Source organism: Tympanuchus pallidicinctus, unplaced genomic scaffold (genome assembly GCF_026119805.1).
Source record: "Tympanuchus pallidicinctus isolate F22 unplaced genomic scaffold, pur_lepc_1.0 scaffold17, whole genome shotgun sequence".
NCBI lineage: Eukaryota > Metazoa > Chordata > Aves > Galliformes > Phasianidae > Tympanuchus > Tympanuchus pallidicinctus.
The window spans coordinates 18512290-18519382 of record NW_026294690.1 but is presented as its reverse complement, the minus strand read 5'-3'; the positions used below and the strand labels follow the sequence as shown (position 1 = coordinate 18519382).

The following is a 7093-nucleotide window of genomic DNA, read 5'->3' as shown; positions in this document are numbered from 1 at the left end:
CTGCTTGGCAGAATGCATCTAAAACTCTTGGGGCCAAAAATACCCTGGTAGGAGAAGGGTCCCAAGCAGTGTCCCAATCATTGGGAGAGAGGTCCTGAGAGATTTGAAGTTCAGAAGGGAAATGGGAAGCGTGATGCGAGTCAGAGCAGGACTGCAGAGCACGCTGTGCTGGGAGAGGTCCTCCACCCTTTTGCATGAATTGCAGCATGCAATGGTGATACCTCCCCCATGCCCGAGATTTATATAGCTATGGGAAAATTATCTTTGCAAGCAGTGATAACAATCATTTACTTCTTGTGGAAAGCTAGGTAACTAATTTCCTCAGTTCCTTTGGAAATCCCATCCTGCTCAGCCAAGACAGCTGGCGTGTTTATGGCTCTGCAAGAGCCACCCTGTCCTTCGCACCGTGCCTGCACAGCACTGCTGGCTGCTGTAAATAACGGCCCTCAGGAGCGGCATAAGCAGGAAAATTCCCTCCTTCAAAGCATTATCAAGAAAGAATAAACGAGTTACTTAAAGCCAAAGTTGGTGATTTAAGCTAACGCACTTCCCATCTGGAGCCAACAGGAACATGCGACAGCTATGACGGCAATCTTGGGAATGCAAAGACCTTCATAAAGCCTCATCGACTTGCTTGCTGTGGGCTTCGTGCTTGGATGGTGGATTCCTCAGGTGGACTGGCCCTAGGAAGACAAAGGTTCAAAGGAAAATTGCATGCAGCAATCCTGTTTTCCCTCCAGCACTTGAATCGTCTTCAGATTCTGCAAAGCCAGATTGCTCTGTTCTCTAAGGTTATTAGGAACTTCCATTTGTTTGTGAAATGCTGAGTTAAATGGCTAAGCTATTTAGTTCAATTCTTAACTCTGGAGAGTCATCTTAGATTCTTCTCAATCTTTTCAGAAATATGCAGCGTACTCAGGGATAATTACATGCAGAAACATCCATAACTTGCATGTGCGTATACACATGCACACATTATCTACTGAGCAATTACATCATGAAATCTGTGCAATAAATATTGTTTGCATCACATCCGATTACTCTATGGCATTTGTTCACATGGGATTTTCCTGCTTTTCAACATCTGATATCAATCCTTCCTCCTAATGAGAAGAAGCTGGCTGGAGCCCATTTCGCACAGGTCTGGCATCAGGACCCAACCCACAAGAACACCTTCATTTGCTCCTTTGCCATTTTCACCAGCTTCCTCATGCAGATCAGTTCTGAGGAGGTAGCCTCCTTTCCCTTGCTATTCTTTGCTCTTATTTCACTTTTCATTCTTAACTTCTTCACCCACTAATATTTCTACCATGTAAGGTTGCTACTTCTCTCTCACCATTCTGGATGCTCTGAAGGTCCCAGCAGCCCCTGGAAGTTTCCTGTTGTCTCTGCAGGATGGGATGTGCATACATCTGTGGGTGAAAGGAAGGGCATGGAGCAGTACAGGGGCCGGCTGTGCCCCCACAGAACCTGTCAGTAGGGCATGCATCACAGCAGAGTGCCATTCAATTTACTGTGCCCACGTACTCTCTTCTGCACCTCTCTCATTTTAGGCTGTATTGAATTGCTTCGCTCCCCAGAGAAAGCAATATATCCTTCTGGCATTCGACTTTTATTCTTTTTTCAGACAGAGAGCCCCCAGGTTCACTTCTTTTTTTGGCCAGAATTACCTCTTTTGTCAACAAAGTACTGCCTTCTATCACCCAGAAACCAGGCAGCACCTCTCGCTCACTTCACCGTGTGCCGAGGTGTTTCCACCTCAGTCTTTAGACCATTGCTCTTCTTCATTCGTGTAGAGTCAGTGCTGTAACAATACTTTTCCATAAGCCTCACAATTAACGACACCCACATGAGGTATATTTCATGGTGCTCCCTGATGCCCAGATGTCCCCGCCTGCTGATTTCCTGACCAGATGCTGCTGCCAGACAGCTTTCAACGCCCAAGTTCTGCCTGTTCTGCTTGAGAACAGCTCTCTCCTTTTTTTTTTTTTTTTTCCCCTGAGTGTTTTACTGTTTAATTATCTCTTTCTCTCCCACTGTAAAATCTGGGGACCAAAATAGCTTGAAAAAGGCTCAGCATTTCCAAGGATTTCACATAAACCTCATTTTCTTTAAAATCTAGGTCGAAATCAGTGCCAGGGTGGGGTATCTGTGGTTGCACAGGAAGGTGGGGGGCAGCTCCCTCATTAGGAAATGTAGGCGGGTGCGGAGCAGCTCTCACCTCAGAAAGCCTGAAAAAGCAACAGAGACACACAGCGAGTCACGCTGGTCCAAATGCAGATCTGGCCCAAAGAAGCGTGAATTCCCCAAATGGGAAAATTATATGCTAGCTCCTTACTGGGCAGGATGTGATACAGATCTGTGTGCCTGGAAAGGCAAACCTGCCAGCTTGCACCTCCCCGGCTCCGCTCCACACACAGCGATTCCAAGAAATTATATGTGATAAATGACTTGTTTTCTTTGTGCTGGTGTTCAGGTGTCACTGGAGTAGGAAAGAGGAGAATTACAGCCTGCACTGCTGCTGTTATTATTATTATTTGGCAGTAATTCCTCTAACTTTCTTCCCTGGAGGAAGACATGATTGGCTGCTCTCTTGCTCCCAAGGTCATCCCACCAGAAAATATTAGCTATTTGCTTCTATTAGTTTCAATTATTGAGGTGCAGCAAACCAAATAATAGTCAGTGTTCAGTATTTCATGGCTTACCTTCGGTGCAGGACCGGAGCCCTTACCCCAAAACAGGGCACTGCCAGACAAGAACCAGCACCAGCAGGCAGGCAGGGATCCCCCCTCCCATTGCATTCCACATGTAGGCTTTGGTGGGGCTTTTGCTCTTCCATTCTTCTGTTTTTCTATAAAAAAGGGCATCTCGCTGTACTGAGGGGCTAAGCGGATTAATCCTAATACAATTATTGCTCTTTTGGCCTCCTTTGTAGTCCTTAGAAGGTGTGAAATAAGTCATTTTCCACAGTTTTATGGGTACAATATACATATGCCTGATAGCCGTGATGCATTCCTGTGCTGCTGCTCCCTTTCTGCTGCATTATTTAAATCCTTTCTGACTCGCATTGTAATACAACATCTGTCCCCTTTGCCTCGTCATACAGTAGTGGGCGGTGTGTTATTTGTTTAAAAGACAAGGGAAATTTCATTTCAAAGTACAAGCGGTGACAATAAGACACATTTAGATAAATCATCCCCCCCAACACGACTTCCCAGCCCAAACAGCCACAGACACTGCAGGATCCTGGAGAACCAGGCTGGGGAGCAATCACCATATCCAGCTGGCAGCTCCAAGTTGGACGCGGCCCCAAGGAAGGGAACAGGAGGGCACAAATGGCCCCAGGTCTCCTGTCCTGGATGTGGCTGCCCATCACATCCGTGTGTTACAGCCAGCACAGAGGTCAGTCAAAAACTCAGGAATCACAGGAGTCACTAAAACATCCAAAGATGCTAACGTGAACTAGTTCAGGAGGTCATTTTCTTCTCAGTTATATTTTCACAACATTTAGCATTGCTGTTCCTACCTTTCACTGCTCGTCTCGGCACTCCCTTCCCCAGAAACCTCAGCATGGAGACAGAAGAATATTTTGCTTTTAGCAAATAGGTATTAAAAACCTAGCAGAAAAGTCCTAGCCACAAGGAAAGCACTGCTGCATCTTCAGCAAGCCATCCTTTAAAACAGCAGTGCACAAGCACTGTGAGAGCCACACATCCCCACGGAACACGGCCTTGAGCAACACCAATCGTTCTCAACAGATTAAATTAGACAGAGCATTCACAGAGGGGGACATCTGTCTGCCCTCACAAACCCAACATGAACATCAGGCAACTGGATGCTGGCAGGCACCAACCCTTTAGATGGAGGTCAGCAGAGGCAGCAGTGGTCGAGATGCTGATCTGTGCGAGAGCCACAGCGAATGCCACCAAGGCATGGTGCTCACGATAAGCTGGCAGAGTTGCAAATGTCCCCAGAGCAGCAGCGTGCTGCCGAGGCTTCCCTGGGCTCTGCTGAAGGTTTTCACTGCTAAGTTCTGGTGTATCCGTGGGCTGCAAGGTTCCTGGTGGGAATGAGGAAAGCAGTGGGATGACATCTCCACGTGGCAGCATGCCTTCCTCCGAGCCATAACACAAGAATTAAAAATAAACAATAAACAAGTTGTTAACACTGCAGCTGCCATCAAAAATACCAAGATAATGTGGGTCAAAGGGAAGTGATGGTGAAGCATTTCATATGCTTTGTGGGGGTTCTCAGAATTAGACTCCTGAAAAATTAATCAGCTTGGTAATAACCATCAGAGAGCTTTGTTCCTGCAAGACAAAGGTTGAAGTCTTACAGGTGAGTCAGGTGTTTCCTGTCTGGACCACTTTGGCAATCACTTCTTTCAGATGTAAAGAATCTGTCAAACCAAATTTGTGAGTCGGTGTTAATTATGCTAAACACGGGGACAAATAGCCATTAATTAAGAGACATTTATGCATGTCAGGAGAGGGCAGCTCTGCTGGGGAGAAGAGCATCATTCTGAGCCTGTCTGCTGGAAGGCCAGTGTTGTGGTGGGGCCTCAAAGGTCTCAAGATAAGGCAGCTGACCAACGGTTACCATACAATGGGATTTTCCACTTCAGCACCAAAGTATTTTTACTAGAAAAAATATCATAAAAATAGGCTTTTAGCCTCATTTTGCTTTATTTTCTTTGATACAAAACACTTACTAACCATTCCAGGATCTGGAAACTTTCATGGCCATTTGCACATCTTACGTTTAGACAGAGGAGTCTGCAGTTACAACAAAACTCTTTGGATAACACTGGTTCTCAGGCATTGTTGCCCACTGGATGTTTCCCAATTGGCAGCAGAACTGTGCACTTGTGCTGTTGCTTTCCTACCTCTGCCACACTGCTCCTACTGCCACTATCATGGTGCTCATTATCCAGTCTGCAACAGCAAAACAGTTTCGACTGCTCCCACAATAAGTAATGGATGGGTAAAGCTTTGTAATACACCAAGAGCGCCACTGGGAGGTGGAGGTAAATTTAAGAGAGGAAACATTTACATTGCACTTCTAGGCAAAAAGAGCGTGCAGCTAGCAAGACTTATTTGCCTGCCTGCAAATTACCAAATGAAATGGGAAGCAGCCCAAACTCTCAGCAAATGGAGCATGTCCTGTGTCCAAAGGAAAGGGACAGTCACCAGGAAGAAGTGACTGCCACTCTGCCACCTCATGAGCTTCCATGTGGTTTTTTTACTTTCTAAAATTGATAATTCTTGCTGTCTTTGCACAAGTGAAAAATATAACATTGGAAGGTATTCCTAATGTGATTTTTCTCAAATTGTTGTTCGAATTACCTGCAGTCTAAGGAGCACAATAGACATGAATTACAGCTCCTAGTATTAAAATACCAAAACAAATTATTAGCATATAAAAATTGATGTGATCTATTCAGACTTGTTACAGTGAAATACGATACAGAACACAGCGCACCTGTCCTGAACCATAAAACTTGTCAAAGGCAGCACAAGTTTATAGCCTGGGCAGATCCCTGCAGCACTGCTGGAGTGGCTGAGTCGGACAGGAGCAGCCTGGCAGATTCCTGCAGGCATGCAAACACATCCAAAGATTTATTGAATTATGAAAATAAGCAAGACAACAGAACAAGACTTTTCTCTTAATCAGGTGGGATAGAAATCCTTTCAAAACCATCTTTTTCATTTTTGTCCTGTCACTGCAGACCTGTCCTTCCACATGACTTAGCATAGCAGTTATTTATCAACACAGCAAAGCACGCCTTCACAACGGTAAGGTCAAGCAATGTGTGCAGTATGCACAAATGATGCAATTGCATGGGTTTGTTCCACTGCCTGTGCAACACAAAGCTGCTGAAGCGTGGGATGGTTCCTGCTCGTGGGATGGATGTTGCAGCTCATGCCACCTCTGCTGGATGGGGCATCACTGTCCCCGGAGCTGCTGCCTGCCCCGCAGCACTGGCTATCTGCAGCGTAATGAAAGCAAGCTCGTTTTCTTTCATTAATTGCAGCACTGATTGAATTTTTGATGTTTGAATGAGGAAGGGCCTGAAGAAAATTACAGTGAGGAAACTTGGTCGTACAACAAAAAATGTGAAACAGAGGAAAACAAGAGCAAAACAGACTAAGCCCTAGTAACAAAGACGCTGGCTGTATGATTTCTGTGCACCACAATCATGGCTTGTGCTGTAGCAGCCTGGGAATTGCCTTCCTTGCTCATAACTTTCACCCAACTCTCAAACCAAAAAACAGGTTGCTGTTCTAAAAACATACATTCCACACCATGTTCTCTGGATGCATTAGTCTAGCTTTTCCCAGGCATAGCTATGTTTCCAAAGATGGCATATTTTACATGGGATGCATCCTGGAGTGCATTGCCTCCCTTGCAATGATTAAAAAGATTAACTTCAATTGCCAGTAACTGCAGCGAAAAGCACTGAAGGATCAACTCTTAATTACGAAGAGAAACTAAAATGTGGCAATTAACTTTATTCATGCTAACAGCAAAAAAAACAAAAACAAAAACAAAAACAACCATGGCTGGAAGTAATAAACACATTCTGCGTTATTACTGAGAGAGAAAGGCTCTGGATCCGCAGTGAGCTTTTCCATCAGTGCCGAGCATGCCTAAGAAGAGGGTTGGTATACCATTGATTTTACTGCCACTTAAAAAGCCATTCAAATAAGCAGCGAGTTAGAAGCTGCAGAGCAGTTCCAAACTTGCTAATATCCTTGGTTTGTCTGCTTGAAGCGCGGCCATGGAGAGCAGGAAAGACAAAACGTCACTGCCAGTCTCAGCTGCAGCTCTCTGCCCCCGGAGCAGCAGAGATGTGAGCCTGGGCCTGGCCAGGTTGCAGCTCCCAGCACATCGTCTCCTGTGCACCAGAGCTTGATGCAGATTGGGTCAGATTGGCCAGAGGAAATTGTCTTCCCCCCCCCCTCCCCCCCCATTTTGAAGGAGGTAAAATTCAGGCACAGTAACTTCAAGTGGTGAGTTAAAATACTGCTGGTGAGAGCATTCCATGGAAGCTGGCTTCCAAAAATAAATTAGGAATTAGCAACACCTATTT

General features: G+C 45.4%; 1 protein-coding gene across 1 annotated transcript in view; it reads left to right on the top strand.

Moving 5' to 3' along the window:
• OXTR (oxytocin receptor) overlaps positions 1-7093 on the top strand; it is a 465983-nt gene that overhangs the window by 444113 nt on the left and 14777 nt on the right. The gene's annotated exons all lie outside the window — the stretch shown is intronic.